General features: G+C 42.6%; 1 protein-coding gene across 2 annotated transcripts in view; it reads right to left on the bottom strand.

The window, feature by feature from the left end:
• Positions 1 to 24,780, bottom strand: part of TSEN15 (tRNA splicing endonuclease subunit 15) — a 122,386-nt gene that overhangs the window by 42,209 nt on the left and 55,397 nt on the right. The window contains exons 4-6 of one of the 2 annotated variants that reach the window (XR_008293344.1): positions 20,483 to 20,579; positions 18,916 to 19,029; positions 16,126 to 16,273 (exon numbers count right to left, since the gene is read on the bottom strand). The gene's annotated coding sequence lies outside the window, so the exon portion shown is untranslated. Of the gene's footprint in view, positions 1 to 16,125; positions 16,274 to 18,915; positions 19,030 to 20,482; positions 20,580 to 24,780 lie in introns of those variants that run through there. The other variant, XR_008293343.1, reaches the window with a different exon arrangement.

Below are 24,780 nucleotides of genomic sequence, written 5' to 3'. Positions count from 1 at the left end.
GTTCTAATTCCGACTCTGCAACAAGTCCCTCAGCCTTTCTCAGCCTCAGTTTCCTTAGCTGTAGAGTGGAAGCAGGAATAGAACCGCCTCATAGGGGTGTCATATGGACAAAATGGATGGTGTGTGTCCAAGCCAGCACTGGGAAACGCTCAGTCAATGGGAGCTCTTGTCTTTCACTGATACAGACCAATAAGGCTGTATGGGGAGTTGGTTAAGGCTGTAAGAGTCTATACAACAATGTATGGAGCCAATGTGGGGAGCTCTGAAATGGGCAAGCCTCCCATGTTGCCCCAGGGATGCTGGACAAGAGACTTGGGCCTTTTATATTCCTTTTCCCCTGCCAGGACTTCCACCATCTCCTCTGGAGTTGCTGCTCTTGCATAACTTTTGAGCCACTAAAAAGTGTAGGCCTTTGGGACTGACACCCTGGGAAAATCCTGCCTCCATCCTCTCCCCTATCTCATCTGAAGGTTGGCTAAGGGGCCAACTCACAACACTTAACATAAACACCAGAAAACCCACTTAATGCCCTTGGTTTCCCACGAACTAGTGGTGGGACAGTGGCATTTGCACAAAACGACATGTACTAAAATAGGCAGCTTGAAATATTCCTGGCAGATGGTGCTAAATATAGACACAGTGACAGATTGGCCCCACAGCTCTTCCCCCGAGCGTTAAGAACGTGCTAGAGCCAAGAAGCTCCTCTTTTCCGGATGACTGTGGCAACAGCCCCAGGCTCTCACCATGCCAGAAAGCTGCTAAGATGTAGAGACGGGAGGTAACTCTGAGAGCGAACACCAGCACCGTGATGTGCAAGGTTCCCACATACCACGAGTGCTGGAATGAAGAAAAACGTACACATACAAAGTTCTGAGGGACTGGAACTTGTTTATTGGACCTTCTGAAGGATCAACTACTCTTCCAGGTGGTGTCTTTCATGAGCAAAAAATCGCTGAATGAAAGTACAAGCAGTGTACGATGGTTGAGAGTGGAGGTTTGGGGGCTCAGGGTGCTTGGGTTTGAACCCTGGTTCTGCTCCTTAGTAGCTATATGAGCTTGGCCAAGTTACTTAACCTTCTGGAGCCTCCTTTTTTGTTTAATCTGCACAATGGGATAATAATAATATCTATTTCTAGTGTGAATATTAAGTAACAATGTATGTAAAGGCCATGTACAATGCCTGGTACAGAATAACTCCTGCTTGGATGGCGGCTATTTTTTTTTAAGGCTCCAGGCTCTGAGCTGTCAGCACAGAGCCCGACATGGGGCTTGAACTCACAGACTGTGAGATCATGACCTGAGCTGAAGTTGGACGCTTAACCAACTGAGCCATCCAGGCACCCCAGATGACAGCTATTTTATTTAACAGACTAGGAAGGAGAGAGAGGTACCTAAATGGCCAAAGAGTTTTAAGGCTTAGAGGTGTTAAAAAACAAAACTCAAATGAGTAAATTTTAAAGATCTTATTGGCTTTACTCAATGATTCATGAATCAGGCAGCATCCTATCTGGCAGATAAAAAGGAGCTCCGAGGGGCTGTACAAAATGAAATACTTTTACAGGCAGAAGGGAGGAGGACAAGAAAGTTATACCAGCACAAAGCAAATTGGTAGTGGTAGAGTCACCTGTCTTTTTCTTCCTTTCTGTTGCGAAAGTTAATGTGCTTCATCAAACAGCTTCTTAAGGGGAATGATTGAAACCAGTGCTCTACAAGGGCACTTCCCTAAGTTTTTCAAAATTATAAATGGCCAAATGTTCAAAAATAATAATTGGAAGTATCATCTGCAGCTTGGTTACCATTTCACCCAATTAAAAAAAAAATTACTTTACGGTCACCTTTCGTTAGGGGATGATAGGATCTATCAAGCAGATTATCCTACTAGTGCTGACCAGGTAATTCTAGATTGACTGGTTTAAGGTTCCATGCCAAGGAAAGGCTGAAATTATAATTAAGTTAAGTAGTAATTCTTGGTTTGGTGATTTGGGGCTTAGCATAAGTGACTCCATTTTGGGCCTATTGTCTCTTTTTAACAGAGGAATACTTTGGATAAGAATGAAGGCAAAATTAAAAATAAAGTCAAGCTGCAATATTTTCTATATCCACTGAGATTGTATTCAGAATGGGCAATACCAAAAATAGCTACCTAGTGGAAAGTGATCACTCAGTGGGTAAGGTGCTGGTATGTGAGAGGCTGGCTTCCATGGAAGGGAGGAGATGTTTACAAAGGGCTCAGTCATCATCTTAAAAGGAGGGACAAACCTATCTCTTCATAACTGATAAGAACTAGGACTTTGAACCCTGTGAAATTTGTTATCTGACTTTCCACACAGTAAAACATTTAAAAACCAGGAGGACTTTCTCTTAGATTTTAATGATAGCATGTGCCAGTCTGTTGCGGATGAAAGTAGGGGGTCCAGAAGATGGGCCTGTGTTCTGATTCTGTCTCTGCTGCATGTCAGGCTCTGTTGTGGCTATGCTCCAGTCTCCTTCATTCCAGTTTTGTTCACGACAAGTTCTGGAGTTAGAATTTCTCAGTATTTTTTTCTCTGTGTGCTTCTAGGATTGTGTCCCAATTCAAACTGAATTGTCCTTGCGGGACTAGAACACTCCTGACAGCCCAAGTACTGCCCTTTGGAGCCAGAGGATTCTTTTCTAGAGGATTTTCTTGGTGAGAGGTTGTGGTAAAAACAACCTCTGTAGGAGAATTATGAGACTATATTTGGGCTCTGGCTCCAGAAATAGTAGGCCACTGCATGTTCTCATGATACAGACTTGCCTATATCCTTACATCCTGTATTAGTTAAAGTAGGTTAGCTGCAGTTACAAACAAACCCAAACGTTTCAGGGGCTTAACAAGGTGAAAGTTTCTTTCTCTCTCAAACAAAGCCCATTGGCATTGAAATGGGGAAGAGGAGAGGTGGGGAAGAGTAGAGGTTGCATTTCTCTGCTCCATATACTTATTCAAGAACCCAGGCTAACCGAGGCCCTACAATTTTCAACGTGTGGTTTTCAAGGCTGCCTGGGTGTCATTATCCAGCTAACAGACAAGGTGCACAGAGAAGCACGGTGGGGTGTTTTCATGGGTCAAGCCTAGAACAGGTGTATAATTGTGTCACTTCCACTCACATGCCATTGGGTAGAACTTAGTCACAGGACCATATAGATGGCAAAGGAAGCTGGGAAGGGCAGCTCAGCTGTGTGCCCAGGAAGGAGAGAAGATCAGGAATGTTGGTGCTCGATGAGTGCTGTGTCACACTTACTGAAGCTAATTCAAGAAGCCAAGTGACCCTTTGAAGCAACATTTTGAAGAAACTATTGAACTTGTTTTTCTAATTCTGTGTGCTGTTTCCACTCAATGTTTGAATTAGATTTGTTAAATAGTTGCTTCTAATCTTTATTTCTTCCTGTTAAGTCTTGTTGTAATTAAAGAACATCTCAGTTTCCCTACAATAAAAGCGGAGATGATCTGTCCCTCACAGAAGTCTAAGTTTCTTTATGAATGGCATGGTGACTGAGTACCTCCTTTTAAGAAGAAAACACCAACTATTCTTTAAAAGAAAGCTTATTTTAATGTAAGACTCAGAGTTTTGCACATTACATCATTGCTGGGGTTTTAGTAGAAACTGCTAATGAATATTCCTGCAATGCTGTTTGAATCTGTTGTATCAACAGGCTGCAAAAGAGCCTAGTAGACAAAGGGAAAAAAGAAAAAGAAAGAATACTTATGAGAGGCCCAGTCCCATAATGACCATTTATTAAGCTCCCCAGTGTTTAAGTAGGAACTGCCAGATGCTTTCCTCATTCCTACTAAAGTAAGTTATAAGCACAAATATCATGATATTTGTATGTTTAGAGCATTCCCTTATCTTTATGATCATTTACAAAGACATTAAAAATTGCTCCAATATTCATGAAACTAAAATCATACTTCTAAGGCTTTAAAGCCCTGACACAAAATTCCATTATAGTTGAAAATTGTAATAATATTGCTGAATGTACAGCCTACTGTTATGCTAAGATACGAATACAATAAAATTTAATATACACTTTACCCTGAACATACTTCTATTTGACACTTCTTACACTTTATTACATTTAAGTTTTTCACTTAATTTTTTTACATGGACTAATAATCCTAAAACTTGGTTGTGCTTCATAATCACACAGAGAGCTTGTGGAAACTCCTGGAACCTACCCGGGACCTGCTGATATGAGGGGTGGGATTGGGGCCTATGTATTTTTAACAAGTTTGCCGGGTGGTTCTGATGCACACAAAAGCTGGATATGCTGCTCTGATAATTCAACTTTGTTTGTGCAATGCTTGTTTGTCGTGCTTTACTGATATCAAGTATTCAGGTTACTATTAGAATGCCAAAAGTCATAGATTGATAAGAGGGTCATCAGGAAAGGGTATGCCATACTTAGAGGGGGACCCAAGAATTGGAGTAGAATAATTTTGATGAAAACACAGCATCTGAATAACATAAAACTTGGTGTCAAGAACAATTTCAAGACCACCCATTTAATGAGAACTTATACTTCAATGAAGGTACTTTACTAAGAGTTAGACTCCCCCAAAGCAAGGTGTGTCATGAGAATGGTCAGTTTCCAGAAAGCTGACAAACACTTTCCTGTATGTAATATCTTCCCAGTTTTCTTCCTACCTCTCTGGATGCTCCTTCTTTTTCTTTTCAGGCCCCTCATCCTCTACTCAGCCATTTTCAATTTTTAATTGAAAAGTGAAATTTCTCAAAGTTTTTCCCGAGGCACTCTCCTCTTCCCATTCTCTAGGGCATATTATCTATTATTCCAAGAGCCTTAACTATCATATATTTATTCATGGTGCCCAAATTTGTGTTTCCAGCCCAGACCTCTACTCTGAGCTCCAGTTGGTTATACAGATCCTAGAAAAACAGTGTACAAAACTTAGGCCTAACTTCAATGAGTAAAAGAAAAAAATATTAATCTTTTATTTTTCACTGATTGAGCTTATAGATATGTAAAGTATCTATGTGCCAGATACATATAAAACATCTTAAATTATATGCCAAGCACTCAATAAATATTACATAATGTTTTTTTCCCCCCTCCTGATGTTGTTTTATAATGTAGCCCTCTGAAAGCAAGATAAACATAAAAGTTCAGATCTACCTCAGGTGTACATCCAAGTAGACAGTGTCAACCATGCTAAGGTGGGATGATATCTGGCTGGGATTCTGAACACAATCTCAGACCAGCCACCTACCTCTCTCAGGTTCAGGAAGGAAAAGCATATATATAGGAGAAAACCATTCTGTTCATTACTCAGAAGTTTAAGTCCTACCTTGCCCTCTTCACTTGGGAACTAACCCCCAATGAGATACCCAAGGCCACCTGATGTCAGTGGGGTTCCTTTGCCTGGAGAAGGAAACCAAATAGCCCTGACCAAGATCAAGCACAGTAGCCCATATCCTCAAAACTCACCTGCAGTCCTGATTCTCAAGCATCTGCCACTTTTATGACTAAGAACGTGGAAGGAGGGATAAATCCAAAAGAAAGGCATGCAGGGAAAGGGAGAGCTTCTACTTGTGGCCAAAAGCATATGCACCCCTTATGTCTCCCACCTTTTGCCTTGAATCTATCTCAGTACTCCCACTGGTGTTGACCCATTTCAGATCTCCTCCAGATGGTGGGGGTGAGGAGTTTTGTACTGATCCAAGAGAGTAGGGGATGTCATTTGTTTTGTAATGTTTTTATTCTTCTGACAACTATATTTTGAGTGACGACTATGTGTCAGTCACTGTTAAAGGTACCAGAAATACAGCAGTGATGAAAAATGACAAAAATCCTTCCCATCATGGGGATTATACATTCTAGCATATAAGTAAAATATATAATAGGTCAGATGATGATAAGTCCTATGGAGAAAAATAAAATAGGGAGGGTGGAAAGGGAGGGCTAAGCTATCACAATAACCTCAGCAAGAGATAATGGTGTTCAAAAATGACAGTTGGGGATTTTAATACCCCACTCTCAATAATTGATAGAACAATTAGAAAATCAGCAAGCAGGGCACCAGGGTGGCTCAGTCGGTTGGCGTCTGACTTCAGCTCAGGTCATGATCTCACTGTTCGTGACTTCAAGCCCCACGTCAAGCTGTGTGCTGACAGCTCAGAGCCTGGAGCTTGCTTTGGATTCTGTGTCTCCCTCTTTCTCTGTCCCTCCCCACCTCTCTTTCTCCCCCCACCCCCCGCCCCGTCTTCTCTCTCAGTAATAAATAAACATTAAAAAAGAAAAGAAAAGAAACCAAGCATATAGAAAATGTGAAGAACACTTTACCTCACTGGTATTTATAAAACATTCCACCCAATGACATCAGAATAGACATTCTTCTCAAACACACATGGAACATTCTCTAGAACAGACCATATGTTAGGTCATAAAACCAGTTTCAATAAATTTAAAAGGTATGAAATCATACAAAGTGTGTTCTCTAACTACAATGCAATTAAATTAGAAATCTGAGGAATTACCGAATACTTGGAAATTAAAGAAATACTTCTTAATAACCCACTGTCAACCAAAAACACCAGAAGGAAATGTTTTACATATTTTTAGTTGAATGACACTGAAGTCAACACATAAAGATTTATGGGATGCAGCTAAAGCAGTGATTACAGGGAAATATATAGCTATAAATGCCTACATTGTAACAGAATAAAGATCTTCAATCAATTACTTAAACATACACCATAAGAAACTAGAAATAAAGGAGTTAATTAAATCCAAAGAGTTAGAAAACAATGAAGTAGAAAACTGAAAAATAATAAAGTCAATGAAACAAAAAATCTGTTCTTGGAAAAGATCAACAAAGTTGATAAATCTCTAGCTAGACTGATTAAGAAATAGAAAGGGAAGACAGGAGTTCTCAAAATCAGAAAAAAAAGGGGCAATTTTTACTACCATCTCTACAAAAAAAAAAATAAAGGATTATGAGTAAATATTACGAACTACTTTGTATCAAGTCACACAACTTCTGTGAAGTGGACAAATTTCTAAAAAGACACAAATTACCTAAACTAACTCAAGAAGGAATAGAAAATGTAAATAGAATATTAAGTAAAAAATTGAATTAGTAATTTTAAATCTTTCCACAATGACAAAGCCAGGCCCAAGTGGATTCGTTGGTGAATTCTACCAAATATTTTTAAAAAGAAATATTTTAAAAAGAAATAATTCTAATTATTTACAAGCACTGGAAAACAGAGAATAGGAAACACTTCCAAACTTATGCTATGAGCCCAGTTTACCCTGATATAAAAGTCAGGCAAAGATATTTTAAGAAAAGAAACCCACAGACCAGTATCCCTCAGGAAAATAGACACAAAAGTCTTTAGGATTTTGACAAAGTTAAGTGCAGGAGCATATGAAAAGAATTTTTATGCCATCACCAAGTGGAATTTTTATAAGGTTGGTTTAGCATTCAAAGAGCAATTAATGCAATACACCATATTAGTAGAATAAAGGACAAACATATGATCAACCCTGTAGGTGAAGAAAAAGCAATAGGTCAACATACTGATAAGAACAATACTTGTACTTCTTTTTCCACCATGGACTGTTAACTGCAGATCATCGTTCCTTCGGAAATTCTGGGAAAATATAAGGAGAACATACACACTCATGTGCCATGAAGACCCTTGGCATGAAGGCCCCCAACTCTATTGCTGAGGTCCTTGGGCCTGAAACTGGTAAGCTATCCATTGAAATGCAGTGAGTTCTCCTTGGACAATAATATTAGTCTCTTGGGGTACCTGGGTGGCTCAGTTGGTTAAGCGTCCAACTTCCGCTCGGGTCATGATCTTGTGGTTTGTGAGTTTGGGCCCCGTGTGGGGCTCTGTGCTGATGCAGAGCCTGGAGCCTGCTGTGGATTCTAGGTCTCCCTCTCTCTCTCTGACCCTCCCTGGCTCACACGTTCTCTCTCTCTCAAAAATAAATAAGGTCAGAGGATGGCTCTAATTGGAGGATATGAAGCGGTGTTTGCAGGAGGAAGACTCCAGAGTCCTCTGAAAAAGGGAGTGAGGAAAGTCACATTACTTTTTATAAATCATTACAGTCTGTCCAAGGGCATGTTGCTCACAGCCAGTCCTTAGGTAAGCTCCTAAGTCCCTGGGGCCTTACATGATTTGCCCCCCATGATATCTCCAGCCTCATCCCTTAATACTTTCCCCCTCTCTCTGCTCCAGCCACATCCTTCTCCCAGCCCACCAGACGTGCCCCGCGTCAGGGCATCTGCACTGGCTGTTTCTCCTCCTTGGAGTGTTCTTCCCCCAAATATCCATATGATAAACTCTCTCACTTTCTTCAGGATTTTACTCACAAACCACCATTTCAGGGAGACCTTCTCCACTGACCTTTTTTTAAAATTGCACCCCTTTAACCCCGCCAATCTCCCTTCCCTGCTTTCTTTTCTCTATACTATTTATTACCACCTGACATACTATGTATGCATTTTCCCTTTTTATCTTTGTAATTGTCTGTATTTCATTGATCATCTGTCTAGAGACTGTCTATAGAATCCGAAAGAACATATTCCTATATTCTCAACCCTTTAGAATATAAGTTCCATGAGGGCAGATATTTTTGGTGTTTATTCACAGCTGTTCACCCAGAGTCTGTGACAGTATCTGTCATTTAGCAGGCCAGCGATAAATATCTGTTGCATGAATGAACAGCTGACAACCAGAGAACAGGAAAAGCAGTGGAGCTCAAGCCAGGACACCCAGAGCGTAGCTCTAGAGACCCCTTAACCTGAATCCCTTTCTACACCCAGGGAGCTCTGTCCCCTCACACCCCCATGCCCACCCCGTCAGCAATACCCCACAGCGTTTCACACCAGTGTGTTTCAGTAAGTGACTCCGATCCTTTGGAGCCCAGACCATATTTTCACCCTATCTTAACATCTTGCTAAAGCTCAATCTTAAAACCAGTCGGTCAAGAACGCCTCCTGGGAATCACACCATTCACTCAGCTCCTGCTATTCTAAAATTGCTTTTTTTTTTTTTTTTTGGTCTTTAGAATTGAGCTCTGTTCTTTTGCATTTCCGACTGAAAGAAGGGACTGTCTCTCACTTGCCGTCTAGTAAGAATCCAGCCACCAAAAGCATGACCAAAATATTTTTTAAACACATGTTTTAGTGGGAGAATGGTTTTCTTGTGTCCCTATTGCACTCGGATGCTCCACCCAACTCCCGTGGATGTGGTGTTTACAGCAGCACCCGGCCTGACAGTTCGCTGTAACAGCTCTGATTTAGATCCAAGGCCTGCTGGGGGACCACCTACAATGTCAGGCTCTTTGTCTTACCCACAGACTCCCAGACTGTGTAAAAATTTTTGGAGACTGGTTTCCCATTAATTTTTTTTTAAAGGCAAGAAAAAGAAAAATAGAACAATCCTAATGTAAAACCAGACATTTCTGTCCTATCAGCAGCATGTAGCTTTTTATCTTCTTCATTTATCGCATATGCTGCCCACTCCACCCCCCAACCCGTTCATTTTTCTGCTTGCTTGTTTGTAGTTAGTTTCCAGTCCCAAATGTTGGAGTTGGATTCTACATTTCATTTATTAGTGTCACTGCAGAAGCCGCACGTTTTCCTGAGCTCATTCATCATGCCTCCTCCTCTCTCAGCCTCACGTTAAATATGCAAGGTCTCATTACAGTCATAGCTGTCGTGGTCTGCGGGAGGAAATAAAGGAAAGATTGCAGGAATACAACATTACGACAGTCTGCCTTGGAATTAGCCATTCATTTTCCATGCAGCCAGAAAATTTGTGGTAAGTCACTAACTAATTTGTGAAGGTCACCATGGCGGTGCTTCCAAAAATGCTGAGATACAAAACTCTCTACCTTCAAGGGATTCCTCAGCAAGCGGCGGACATCAGAGAGATATGAAAGAAATAGGTAACAGATGACAGGTACCTGAGTGAGTTGGGGCTTCAAAAGAGTGCAAGATCACTTCAGCTGGAATAGTCAGAGGAGGTCTCATGGAGACGGTGGCTTGGTGGTGGCATTTGAACTGGGACTTGAAGGATGAGTAAGGTTTTTAAAAACAGAGAAAGGAAGGCAGAGGAGAAAGAATTATAAGGGGAGGAAGCAGTATGAACGAAACCATGGAAGCAGAAGAACTTAGCTTGTATTTGAGGATGATAAAGTTAATTTGTATATGGGGACCTACAAAATGGAAGCCATCCTGGGACTCTGCCCACGTCCCAAATCTAAACCCAGGTCAGCCTGCTCTTATGGGAAATAACTGTCAAGGAAACCTAACATACTCCAATCACCATCCTACGACTCAGCTTTAGCTAGCTTACTTTACCTTAGAAAATCAGACCTGGTAGCCTTATCAGGGAATTCCCCAAATCCTAGTCAATCATGCCCTATTTCCGAGTTGCTTCTTCTAAAGCTCTATAATGCTCACTCTTGCCCACAATCCCTTGGAAAGAGTCTCCACTGCTTGTGAGGCACTGCACTGCCCCAATTTGTGGACTGTCTTCTCTTGAATAAAGGACATCAAACTCATTCCTAAATTGTTTTTCTTTTGTCATTTGACAAGGACAGGAATCTTCAAGTCCCAGAGGCTCCTTCATTTGAAGCACCCAGAAAACAGAGGAACAGCATGATTTCCAAGTCTTACCCAGAAACTTTGCAGGAATGTTCTTCCCAATTCTGTCAGTAGGACTAGCTCCTTCTCATCCTTCAACTCTGAGATTCTATGTCACCTCCTCAAAAATGACCTTCTCTGACCACCACATGTACAAATTGGACTCCTTCCTGACAATGTTACCTCCTTCAGTGCCCCTTCTTTTAAGTGATAACATGTACCATAGTTTATAGTCATTATGTTGATACATTTACTTGTCTGTCTCTAACAGTTGCCTCTAAAGTTTCTTTTCTTTTTTTTTAAGTTTATTTTTTAAAGAGAGAGAGAGTGAGTTGGGGGGGGGGGCAGAGAGAAAGGGAGGACAGAGGATCTGAAAGGGGGCTCAAACTCACGAACTGCAAGATCATGACCTGAGCCAAAGTCAGACACTTAACTGACTGAGCCACCCAGGTGCCCCCTGCAACTAAAGTTTCTGATGGCAGAAACCATATCTGTTTGCTCAGTGCCTGAAAAATAGTAGGAGCTTAATTAATTTTCAGTGGTTGAATGAATGAGGAGACAAGGCTGCAATTAAGATTTTCAAGATCCCTGGGTACTTTTGCTTTCATTGGCTCCTTCTTCCATAGGATATATTTCAAATTATGTTTTATAACTATGTTGGTATACATATGAACATAATCCAAGGTGGAAAATATTTTTTGTTCTGATTTGAAATAAATTAAACATTTTATGGACCCCAAAAGCACTGTGGGCCCTAGGCATTGTGCCTCCTGTTCCTAATGGATAAGTCAACCCTGTGAATAGCAAAACGTTTTTAAAGATTATTAGGTAGCAAGGCTAGACAAATAACATGGAATAAGATTATGGAAGGTCTTGTACATCTTACTTTGAATATTATGCATTTGAACATTAGAAGGTGTGATATTGTAATTTATAATAGGAAATATATATTTGGTCTTCCTCCGTGTTTCTGGCACAGATTTCCTGAAACCCTTGGAATTTCCTTAGTGATGAATGTGATAATGGTGCTTTTGTTATGCTAATGAGGTAACTTTTGGAAAGCCCTAGGTATCCAAAGGATAGAAGGGGTTGCCAGAGGAGCCAATGGCAAGATTAGAAGGCTGAAAGTTTCAGCCCCGTTTTGACCTCCTCCAGGGAAGGGAGAGGGGCCAGAGATTGAGTTCAACTGCCAATGGCCAATGATTTAATCAGTCAGGCCTATATAATGAAGTCTCATAAAAAATGGAAAGGATGGGGTTCAGAGAGAGGTTGATGAACCAGCACACTTCCAAGCGCCAGTGGCTGGCCCCAAACTCCACAAGGACAGAGGCTCCTTTGTTTGGGACCTTGTGCTTTGAATCTTTTCATCTGGCTGTTGATTGGTATCCTTTTTTAACTTTTTAATTTTTTTTACCATTTATTCATTTCTGAGAGACAGAGACAGACCGTGAGTGGGGGAGGGGCAAAGAGAGAATTCCAAGGAGGCTCCAGGCTCCAAGCTGCAGCACAGAGCTTGATGTGGGGCTCAGACTCAAGGAACATGAGATCATGACCTGAGCGGAAGTCAGACGCTTAACCAACTGAGCCACCCAGGCGCCCCTGATTGGTATCCTTTAATATCCTTTGTCGTTAAAGTGGTGAACTAGTGAGTAAACTGGTTTTGTGAGTTCTATAAGCTGTTCCAGCAAATTAATCAAACCAAGTTGGGAGTCATGGGGACCTCTGATGTATAGCCAGTCTGTGAGAGGTTTAGATGACAACCTGGACTTGCAACTGGCATCTGAAGTGGGGGACAGTCTTGAGGGACTGCGTCCTCACCCTGTGGAATCTGACGCTATCTCTGGATGGACAGTGTCCGAAATGAGTTGAATTAGAGGACACCCAGCTGGTGTCAGAGAACTGGTGGTGTGAGTAAGAACTCCGCTGCCCCCTACACACACACCCACACACACCCACACATACACACACACACACACACACACACACACACACACACACACTGGAATGAGTGCAAAGCTTTTTAGTAGGCAGTAAAAATCATGAGAGATTCTGAGCTAAAGAATAATATGGTTTCAATATCCCAGCGCCACTGTATGAAAAAGCCATAGGACGAACAAAGGAAGAAGACGTTAGTCAGGAAGGTTCCAGAATGTGGTCCAGACACCAGGAGGTGAAAAGGGATCTGGACTGTGGTACCGATAGTGATGGCAGTATTGGAAGAATAAAAGCAGAGCTGGGAGAACCTGTGACTGTCTCTCATAGCCCACTAGGGAGGGTACATTCAAAGATGGCTGTGGTTCTGGGTCTAGACTGAGAGAATGGTGTGATCGTGAACAGAAACAGTGTCATCCAGAGAAGAGGGACTTGGTGGGGAACATGATGGATTTGGTTTGGGACACGTTTTGGGGATGGGATGCTGGCAGAGCCACCAAATGGAACTTAACAGTCAGACAAAAATGTGGGTCTGGAACTCGGGAGCTTCAAATTTTTAAACAACCTTCAGCCAACTTCAATGTTATTAAAATCATAGTATATGAATAATGAAATCAGAAGAGAGCACTTCTAACCAACCATTCAAGTACTACCTCCTTTCTGGGCTGCCTGAATTGTCTTAGTAACTAGGGACGGTTAAGGGGGTCCCTTGAGTTCCCTGCCTCCCTGAGTTTTTCTTAGGCAAAGACATGAAAGAAATTCCAGTGAATTCTATTATAACAGAGCAAATCCAGTGAGTTCACCCTTACTCTAAATTGACTCTCACCAAATGAGCTAACTGACCATAGATGGTTAGCATTATACTTTTAATTAGAAGAGGCTTAAAACTCCTATTTCTATAAACCTGATAGGCAAGTATGAGGCCTGCAGCATTTCAATTAGGAGCCTGCCGAGGAAAAAGTTGGTTGGGAGAAAGGCAACTTCTTCATGAGAGGCTGGGCCCTATGAACAAAGCTGGAACTATGGGAGCTTCATGGCCCCCAGTCTCAAAGTTTGCATCTGGTGAAACAGATTCTAGGGCAAGCAATTTCACCCAACCTCCATTCCTACCTGGCATGAGTTTTTAAAAAATTTTTTTAATGTTGATTTATTTTTGAGAGAGACAGAGTGTGAGTGGGGGAGGGGCAGAGAGAGGGAGACCAGAATCTGAAGCAGGCTCCAGGCTCTGAGTTGTCTGCACAGAGCCTGAGGTGGGGCTTGAATCCACGAACCGGTGAGATCATGACCTGAGCTGACGTTGGCCACTTAACCGACTGATCCACCCAGGTGCCCCTGGGCTGGCATGAATTTTTAATGTTAGAATCAAGCAGTAGGAGTAATGGCTCTCCCTCTGGATGGGATTTGAGCAATCTATCCCTTTCCTGGAAAGTTCTTCTGAGATATTAACATTTTTACATCCTACCATGAAACCGGGTGCCAATGTCTTCTCAAGTAATCTGTGCCTCTGTCATCCTATTTGTAAAGTGGAGGAAATATTGTATATCTCAGGGGACCGTGGTGAGGGTTCATGGAGTTACTTTATGTAGCACTTTATGTCTTATGGTAATTTATGTATAGAAGACTGCCTGGTTGATAGTAAGTGGTCAATAAATGCTTTTTAACTTTTAGCACACTAGCTCTCTTCTCTTCCTCTACATTTCCCCCCTAAAATAGAAATTGTATGTATCTGCATCAAAGTTGCTTAAGAGTTTGTTTGAAGGCAGAATCCTGGCTACCACCTAAGACCAAGGAAATCCTGACCCCCTAGGAATGGATCCCAGAAATCTGCCTTTGAACAAATTTTCTAAGAGATTTTAGTCTCCCTGAAGTTTGAGACCTACTAGTCTGCTGGGTTTACAAGAAGTACAGATGAAATTTCTGCCTTGGCCTCCATGTCCTGATCAGTGACGGAAAATATTCCATCATCTAGAAACCCAAGACCTGAGATGTGCTGATTGCTCAAGGCATGGAGCCTGGGTTGGAACAAGGCCAACAAGACCGCTCTGAAGAATGTCCGATTCCTGCTCCACCCCTCAGTCTTGTTCTAGAACTCGACCTCATGATCTAGATCTGGTACGATCCATTCCCAACCTGCGGCCACTGGAGGAAGCCTCCCATGCCCATCAGTTTTCCAAGAAGGAGGTCTGCTTAGAGACCCTGGTGATGCTTTGAATACATCTGTCATCACATCAGTCAAGTCATATACACAACATACATGACCCCAGCTGCCTCCTGGCTGGGTATTCTCTGATTCCCTGGCACGTCAGGGTATGAGATGATTAATTTTGAATCACAAGCTCACTGGATGTGACATTCAAATTTGACCCCACCGAGCCACCTTACCCCACAGCGGCTATTGCGTGCCTCACATTTTAAATATGAGAATCTTGCCACATCATCAGAGCAATCACAATACACATTAATAAGTCCTTCTATTTCTATAGGACTTTATGGTTGGTTATCAGAGAACTTTCACAGCCATCACCTAGCATGACCTCACATTGGGAGTTAGAAAAAAATACGAGTCCATGCTGCTTCATTGAAAGTGGAATCACAAGGAGGCTTGAGCGACTTACCTAAATTCACCTAACAGGTGAATTTGGAGGCTAACATGGAGGTGACACCCATGCTCCGGAACCCCTGGCATGGGTTTGTCTTGTTACCACACACTGCCTCCAGTCACTGTAGCCCCAAGGCAGAGAGGAGGTGAAGGGCACTAGCTTTGGGGTCACACTTTGAATCCTGAGTCCATCATTCATTAGCTGTGTGACTTTGAGAAAATCTACCTCGTGGAGGTGAGATGAGGGCAAAATGTAAAGCACCGTGCTTGGCACACAGTGAATGCTCCATAGCTGTTTTGTGCCATTATTATTAACAGTAGGTATCACTGACAGTCAGTGATGGTGGTTCTGATCAAAAAGGCTATGATTTTGTCTTTTCCTATGCACCCTTTTTGGGTAAGAGGACAAAATAGTTATTATATTCCATTTTTGTCTTTTTGTTTTGTTTTCTTTTAATAAAATAGAGAAACCTTTTGGGACTTATTCTCCAGTTTTCAAAAACTCTAGACTGAATCATTATTATGTGGTGTTATGTTTGACTCAGGGAATAGAACTTTTTCCCCAGAGGACAGAGTGCTATATTCTATCCCAAATCAAATGAGTTCAGCTACTCTGTTTTGTTCCGTTAACTTTTTGACTAATGTTAAAAGCAAATGCTTAAGAGATACACTGGATCAAATGAGTGGGTGAGCCATGATCAGGCAAGAAAAAGATGTTTGTTGTCTGAATTTCCCTGATAATGTGCTCGATTTGGTTTAGTTGGTCCCTGACCAATTTCTAAACAACATCTAGAAATTCTGAATGAAATATTAAAGAAAGAAATTAAAAGGTTGATACTCAGGGAACCATCTGCCTTAGATGATAGAATTATCACTTTGAGTGAATAACATTCAGAGAGATTTTAGGTCTCTTCTCACAATCACTTCCTGCTAACAAGTCAAGTCATTGCCATACCTTGCATTTTATTCCACATACAGCGTTCCCCAGGAACTTAACAGTCCCTTGAGGGAGATTGCAAAGCGAGAGAGTGAATGAACTACCTGTCAGGCTAACGGCCATGGAGGTTCTGAGTGTAGAGCAAACCCCCAACACAGGTGTCATCCTCGAGGATAAAACACATTAAGGCAAGAGCTGGTACTCTCCGTCTTTCTAATGAGGATGACCCTCTTCCTGCCTGCCCCTGCCCCTCCCATGCAACTCCCTGAGGCAGCTGGTACCCAGGGAATTTGCTCACATCCAGACAAATAAAGCATGAGAAAACAAGACCATGAGCATCAGAGCAGCCATCTGACATGCAGAGAAGTGACCCATGAGGGAATGTAACCCAAGAAAATAACTCAGAAGAAAACAAAAAGATTCCCAGCAGCACTATTTTTAAGGGTGGGGGGGGGGATCTATACAGAACTAAAAACCACACCAGTGTGTGGAAGGGCCCAAAATGTCCCGGTGGAAAGCGTGATGGAACACTATACAGCCATTACGCATAACAAGTTTATGGACTACAAACATGTAGAAATGTTTACGTAGAATAGTACAGAGTGGAAAGCCACAACTAACAATGTCAAAATTAATTTATGTGAGTGCATCTAAGTGCTGAACACTGCTATAAAAGAAATCTCTCAACCAAGAGATTAGAATCTTTATGAGTTTATCTTATCTCAAGTTAAATGGATCACACAACTATATTACCACATTTCTCTAGTGAGTTCATTTTCCCAGTCTTGTAACTGCTCTGTCCTTTCTCCACTAGGGCTCAAACTTCGCAGCTCTCTGACAACAGAATCCTAGGAGGCATCTGCTACCCTTGCTCTGCCTGCACGAATTTGGCGACACGATCCTTCTTTCCTGGGTTCCAGCCACATGGGCCTCTCGGTCTTTGAATTTACCAAATGCTCTGCTTTCTCAAGGGCTTCCCCCATACTCTTTCTGCTACCTTGAAGTCCCTTGTCTCAAGTCAGTCAACTCAACTGAGTCTCATATTTAGGACCTCCACTATTAGCCTCGCTCATGGCCGTACGCACTTTTTCTTCACAGCACCTAGCGCGCTTTGTAATTTTAAATGCATTTGCATAATTATTGGTTTACAGTGTCCCCCTCTCCTAAATAGACTGTAAGCTCCATGAGGAATAGTAATCTGAGCTGTTCATGATCTGATATCTACCTAGTATACACCACAGCACTGGGCCTAGATTCCTTGTCTCATAAAACTGTGCTGAATGAATGAAGAGGTGGATGAATGGATGAATGAAGTGATATGAATATAATGTAATATTCAGGAGGCTTTATTTTTTTCCACAAAAATATACCATGTGGTGTAGACTACTAAATAATACCTTGCTCTCATTGGAGTAGTGCTTTCTATTTTTCAAAGCATTTTCCCATACAATAATAAGTTTTTTGATTCACATAAGCCTATGAGGTAGACATTATTCCAGTTCCACATTTGAGAACATAGAGGTTCTGAGAAACTAAGTAACTGTCCCAAGCTGAACTGTGTGGTACAAAGAGGTCTGGGATCCAGACCTGCTGGATTCAGGCCAAGGGTTTGGACCCCCTGCCTCTATGGCTCTGACTATGTCACTGTGTCTACTGGGAGGTACACTGGGAGCACTGAAGGTGCAGAGGCATTATCTTGATAGGTCCCTGCTGCTCAGGAATGATGGGAGGAGGTGACGGCCCTACGGTCTGGGCAGAGGATCCTGGCTTCACCAGGTGGGGCTGGAGCGGTGAGGCGATGGGCAGCGAGCCTCAGACATGGCTCTCAGCCACTCTTTCACAACGGCCTGCAGTTGTTCAGTGCCTCGTTGTTCATGTTACTCAGGCAGCGTATCCAACTACTGATTAGTGATAATTGCATCGGTGGCTCCATAGTCCCTAAGCTCGGACACCACACAACAGAATGGATTGAGCGTGGGCTAGTTCCTGGGTTGAACACCAAATGACCCGGAGAAGTCAGAGAGAGCCACCACGTATATTTCCACGCCGACTGTCACTCTGGCAAAGGCATGACCCTGTTTATCGTACTGTTTGCCTTGTCTGAATATTTACAAAACTATAAGCTCACAGGGCACAGATGTGGTGCCTAATCCTGAAGGCAGAAAATCCTTCCCTGTGCCATATGCTTTTAGCGCACACTTCATCATTTCAACATTCACATCCTGTTAAAGCCCTCACTTCCGTTCAGCCTCTGTCTACAGCAGCTTTCCACAAGGAACTTGATGACAGCTGTGCCTGTCGGGAAAACCAAAGCCTCATTTTTCTGTCTTCAGAAGCATCTGAGGACTGTGATACTTGCCACCACTTAACAAGGTGGGTTGTAAGGGTGGCCGTGTCGAGGCTGGTTATTTCTTCCCTTACAGAGAATTCCAGAATTTCGTAATTCTTGCGCTGCCTCTAGGCAAATGGCAGGTGGTACTTGTTGTTGACTGCACAGGACCAAGGCTGAGAGTCACCCCAAAGAACAACTAAAACAAATTAGGAGTTGAATGCTCATTGCCTCTCTTAATGCTTTTTGTATTATTAAATTACTAAATTTTTTGCATTATGCTTTTGTATTGCTAAAAGAATGACATAGTTCTTATTAATAACATAATTACTTGAGAGGACCCTGTAAGATTAAAGCAACTCCAGTAATGAAAATAGCTACCATTTTTAACACCTTGTCTCTGTTACATTTTTCATTTCTCGCAATAACCCTTTGCAGTAATCAGGAAAATGAGGTTTGAGATGCTAAGATAGACTTACCCAGTAAGTAGTGGAGTTGGAAGTCAGGAGACTGAGTCTGTTCTCAAATGTGTTATTAAGTAGCTGTGTGGCCTTAGGTAAGTCAGTTTACCTCTCTGGGCTTCTGTTGTCTTCCTAGAGAAAGGAAGAGCGAGTTAGACTTACAGATGGTGCAGGTCCCTTCTTGCTCTGAGTGTTTCATGCTGAATTTTATTGCTCTCTTTCATCAATGATTGATCTAGTTCTTATTTGGAGTCTTTGTTTTTGTTTTTCTTAAGCTGCATAACTTTCTCATCATCCAACTCTCGACTTGTCATGCAGAGATGGTTTCCCTGACCAATCCTGCTGAAATAGCCTGTCCATTCTCCTCCCCTTGTTATTACAAACTCTAAACACCTTAGCATGGTACATACAGTTGCCACAAATTGGCCCCCATTTTCTCCTCCAGAACCCAGAAAATGATCAATAAATCTTTGTTGATTGAACTAATGAATATATCCAATGTGTTACAAGTTCTTTTGATTCTGCCACAGAAAACTCTAGTTTTGTGCTGTTCAGTGTGGCTGTTCACACGTGGCTATTTACATTTAAATTAACTAAAATTAAAAGTTCAGTTCCTGACTCTCACTAGCCACATTTCAAGTATTCAAGAGCCACATGTGATTAGTGGCTGGTGTTATGGACGGTGCCGAACAGCAATTCCATCACTATAGAAAGTTCTATTGGACAGTGCTGGTCTAAATACTGGCTCGTCCTCTCTAACCCTACTGTGATAGTTCACCTGGATTCTTATGTCTCAGCCTCTCAGTTGGGCTGATCGTAGTCTCCTTCCTCGCTAGTCCATTCTCCACTCCGCCTGATTCATTGAGTTCATTTAACAAAGTAGCATTTGCTTAGGAAGGACCTTCTACATGCCAAGTCTTCACAGGAGACCGAGTTGCTCACGACTCAGACCTAGTCCTGACTCAATGAACTTCCAGCCTAGAGATCCAGTGTGTGTGTGTCTTTCCCATGCTTAAAAACCATTGTTGGGTCCTCTCTACCAAAGCACCTTAGAGCGTTCCCAGAGTGCTGGGCTCTGGAGGGCACAACTGAGAGACTCAACTGTATTCTCAGGAGGGGGCTGACTGAAACAACAGTTCTTGTGTGTGTGTGGAGGGTGTGTGTGTGGGGTGTGTGTGTGTGTGTGTGTGTGTGTGTGTGTGTGTGTGGCGGGAGGGCCTGGGCCCCGTGGGGTGCACTGGTACCTTCCGGCCCCTGAGGTGGAGGGCTTCCCCCACACCAAGGCTCCTGTTTCAGCTCGCCCTGGTCACCTCTCCCGTACCTTCTGGAGGCGGGCCTCACCCCTACCCTTACTGCTGTCTCCTCTTCTCAGCGAGCCCAGTCACACCCCAGGGCTTTCACACAGACCCTTCCCTCAGTGGGGTTTCCTCCTCGTTCTTTTCTCCTGACCAATTCCCATTCGTCCTCCCAGGCCACTTCTAACGTCCCTTTCTGTGAAGCCTTTCCCAGCCACCCAAGAGGAGTCAGGGGTTCTCCTTCCTGTGCGCCCACAGTGACCTGCTATTAGGTCTAGTGCAGCACTTACTGTGTTTACCCTACTAGCTGTTTATATACGCCTCCCTCCAGCCGAGCCACAGTCCTCCAGATGAAGAACTTCTTGTTCATCATGGTGGCTCTGCTGCCTGAAATAGAGGAGGCCCCTCGTAAATGACTGGGGACGGATGATTAATGAACGATGCCTGGAAGAATAAATGAGTGAATACATGTATGAAAATTGTGAAAGTGCCCAGCCTGTCTGCAGTTCCCCAGTGAGACTGCACTGGTTCTAGAACTTCTAAATGGAATAAAAAGCCCATAACTGTCTACTTACTCTTATCAAAGAGAAGATGTTAATTTTCTTAACATTCTTATTTTCAACCTACTCTAAATGTCTCTTTGCCCTTTTTTTCCCATAGGCTAGATTTTTTAAAAAATTTTCTGTCCCCTTGTCTCCTCAAGGATCAAATGCTTCCTTTCTAAAGGCATGTGTCCCAGCATGTCCTTTCTTCTTTTTAATTATTATTTTTTAATTTTCTTAATGCTTATTTATTCTTGAGAGATAGAGACAGAGCAGGGGAGGGGCAAAGAGAGGGGGAGACACAGAATCTGAAGCAGGCTCCGGGCTCCGAGCTGTCAGCACAGAGCCTGACGTGGGACTCGAACTCAAAAACCATGAGGTGGTGACCTGAGCAGAAGTCGGATGCCCAACCGACTGAGCCACCCAGGAGCCCCCGCATGTTCTTTCTTCCGATTGGAGATCACGCTGTGCTACTTACGGGCTCCTCCTCACCCACAGGGTCAGGACTCCTGTCAAAACTGCTATACACACAATATACAATTTCTTCAATAAACATTGTTACAACACTAGGTGAGTGTCTCAGAAACTAATCAGAAACAGGCCTAACATTTCTTAATTTTTCCAAACCCTTAAAAACATAATCAAGGGGGTGCCTGGGTGGCTCAGTCGGTTAAGTGAAGGACTCTTGGTTTGAGCTCAGATCATGATCTCACCGTTCGTGAGCTCAAGCCCTGCATCTGGCTCCACAGCTGGCAGCACGAAGCCTGCTTAGGATTCTCTCTCTCTCCCTCTCTCTCTGCCTCTCCCCTACTCATGCTGTCTCCGTCTCTCTCAAAATGAATAAATAAACTTAAAAAAAAAAAAACATTGGGGCACCTGGGTGACTCAGTCGATTAAGTGTCGGACTTCGGCTCAGGTCATGATCTTGAGGTTTGTGAGTTTGAGCCCCACCCCAGGCTCTGTGCTGACCGCTCAGAGCCTGGAGCCTGCTTTAGATTCTGTGTGTCTCTCTCTGCCCCTCCCCTGCTCTCTCTTTCTCTCTTTCTCAAAAAGGAATAAACATTAAAAAAACAAGCAAACAAACAAACAAAACTCCACAATCAAACCCAAGAGAGAGTTCCACAGAGGTTCCCTTCCAGGTGCCCTGGGTGTGACCCTGGATTCACCCAACCGCTTTGTTATTTCTTCAGAGGAAGGGAAAAGGTGTCCCCTAAAGCCCCTCAGCAAGCCAGTTCATCAAATGAAATATTGATTAACCCATTCAACTACCTCACAGACTTTCTGAGATTCAAATAGCTTTTCCTGCTATTTCAGGATATTTTAAGTAAGCGGATTAACCTCCCTCACATCTGCTTCTCCAGATGATTCTGCAGACACATCATCCTAAGAAGGGAACCTGTCTTTACCAAAAGTATACAGACCTGGCTTTCTTGCTTTCCCCAGGGGTTTGAGCTCCATGCCTTTTATTATAGACTGGGGAAGAAAAATTAGGTTGGGATGCATCTATAATCACCATTCCTCAGCGTTTCTTCTGTTAAATTTGCTACTGTCAATTACACAGGAAAAAAATTTCATCATTAGAAAATCCTAGTTGCTAAATTCTTTTTCAGTAACTTAATCAGCAATACTCAGAGGCTAAGCTGCATCTAGCCCTTGCTGTACCCAAGATTTTGTTATGATTCCTAGACTTGTTAGATTATTTTCTGGTAAGCTCCTGTTCTGATTTTAGAAATGATTCAGTAACGTGCATAGCTGTGACCAAGTCTACATAAAAGGTGTCAGATATGCGTGCGTGCATGTGTGCATGTGTGTGTGTGATATCCTCGGGGTTTCAGTAGATATTCAACCAAAACCAGGTAAGGGAGCTTTTGTAAAAAATAAAAGCTTGCCAGAGACTCAGAACTTCCCAACTTTTGAGGTCTCTTCTTTTATGACTCCATAGTAACTGTTTGTGTGGCTCATGTGACAGCAAGCATGAAATGATTAAATATAATCCATCCCTGGGCTGTTGCACTTTAGGTGAGTATTGAATGGCTGTGGTTGTCTTAGTCTGTTGGAATTGCTCTAACAGCATACCATAGACTGGATGGCTTATAAACAACAGAAATGTATTTTTTCACTGTTCCGGAGGCTGGGAGTCTGAGACCAGGGTGCAGGCATGGTCAGGTCCTGCTCTGGGTTGCAGATTTCTCCTCATGGTGGAAAAAGCAGAGAGAGGAAGCAAGCTCTCTCATGATTTTCAAGGGTTCCATCCTTTTCAAGGGATCCTATCTCATTCTCATTGCCTCCAAAAGGCCTCATCTCCTAACACCATCACATGGAAGGGTAGGGTTTCAATATATGAATTTGTCTGTGACAGTGGTTGGCTACCCAAGAGGCTTTCCCCTCCTTCTTTACACACAAAGTCCACTTCCAGTAAAGAGACCAGTGACTCTCCCAGTTGCATTACAGGCAGCATAGGCAGTGACCCTATCCTGACCCATAGTATTAAAGTGAAACTTGCTAGAGGTGGGGTATATATTCTGGAAAAGATTTCCCTCCATTTTATTTTTGTTGAAAAGAGAGAACTCTAATGGGATGAGCTTTCTCCCTGTCTTTCTTTGGATTTGTAGTATGAAGACAAAGAATGACAGATAAGTCAATCTGGAATCCTGACAACCTTGTTACTGTATTAATTATGCCTAGAAACAGCTCCCTGTTTAAGCCAGTAGTTAGTTAGATATTCTGTTTACCCTATCAGATGATTCGATGGATTGTGGTGTTACAAAGACAGTTGTATGTCTATGTCTTTGTAACACTGCAGGAAATCCATATTCAGTTGTAGTTTACTCTTCCCTTCACAAGCAAAGAGGTATTTATTCTTTTTTTCCTCATTACACGGAAGGCCAAAGAAAGAATATAAGAGGCAGGGCACCAAGACATAAAGAACATCAAGTGCTGAGTCTGGAAAATCACAGGACCATCAGCAAATAGGCTGGCAACTCAACAAAGTGAATAGCCAGTATTCTGCCATGCATTAGAACAAATCAAGTTCTCCTTCATGACTTAGAAAGGTTGTGTATAAAAGGAAGATCGGATAAGAGCATAAAGAAAGACCAAAGACCCTGAAGATGGTAAGAGTCCAGAAGCAAGAAAGCAATTGCCCAGGGGAGAGAGACCACAGTGGGATGCTAAGTGTAGGCGAAGAAGGGGATCAATGGAATCCAGAAAAAGAGAAAGTTGAAGTCTACATCAGACCACTGCCTTCTCTCAACTAAGCTCAGTAATTACTGGGTTTCGGTAATTCTCAACTAAATTTTTACTTTTCTTGTAAAGACCCAAGGTAAAGTGCTCCTCAGCATATTGCTGTAAATAGATACCAGATATGTGTGGGTCTGCTTTGATTGTTGAAATAAAGATTCTGGTGCTCTTCCGTCAGATTTTTCTATCAAGGTGAACACCTTTTGGGGGTATTGCAATTTAGATGTTTATTAAGCACTTGTGTTAGCTGGTGGTACAATAGCTACCTCCAGAGATGATTAAACAGGCACAGCCAGGGAAGGGAAGATGGCTCCATCTGTCCACTAACGATGCCGGCAGCCCTGAGAGAGCTCCAGGCATAAGGCAATATGCCACATCCCAGTTATGGGTATCCCGTGGTGGTTTTAACAGGAACCAAGGTGCTATACTAGTCAGCTGGCCTCTAAGAATGGGACTCCTTGACCTGAGGCAACTAGAATTAAACCACTTCTCCAGAAAAGAAAAAGTGGATTCTTCGATATGGCCTACCCCCTTTCCTCACATTCATATGCCAGTTTTTTTTTTAAGAGAACCTCGAGTTCCTAACAGGAAATGGATCCAATGCTTTGTAAAAATTCATGTGAAAACAAAACAAAACAAAACAAAACAGACGGAAAAAAAACCCCTCAGAGCTGTGAATGAATGCGTACAAATATCCTCATAAACTGAAGCCCATGTGAAATATGGCTGATCCAACCCATCGGGGAATAGTGAGTCTTCCCACAAGGCCCAGCTTGCTTTCGAGCTAAAGATGGAACTAGAAACTC

This window comes from Acinonyx jubatus, chromosome E4, assembly GCF_027475565.1.
Source record: "Acinonyx jubatus isolate Ajub_Pintada_27869175 chromosome E4, VMU_Ajub_asm_v1.0, whole genome shotgun sequence".
Taxonomy (NCBI): domain Eukaryota; kingdom Metazoa; phylum Chordata; class Mammalia; order Carnivora; family Felidae; genus Acinonyx; species Acinonyx jubatus.
This window is presented reverse-complemented; position numbering and strand designations above follow the sequence as displayed.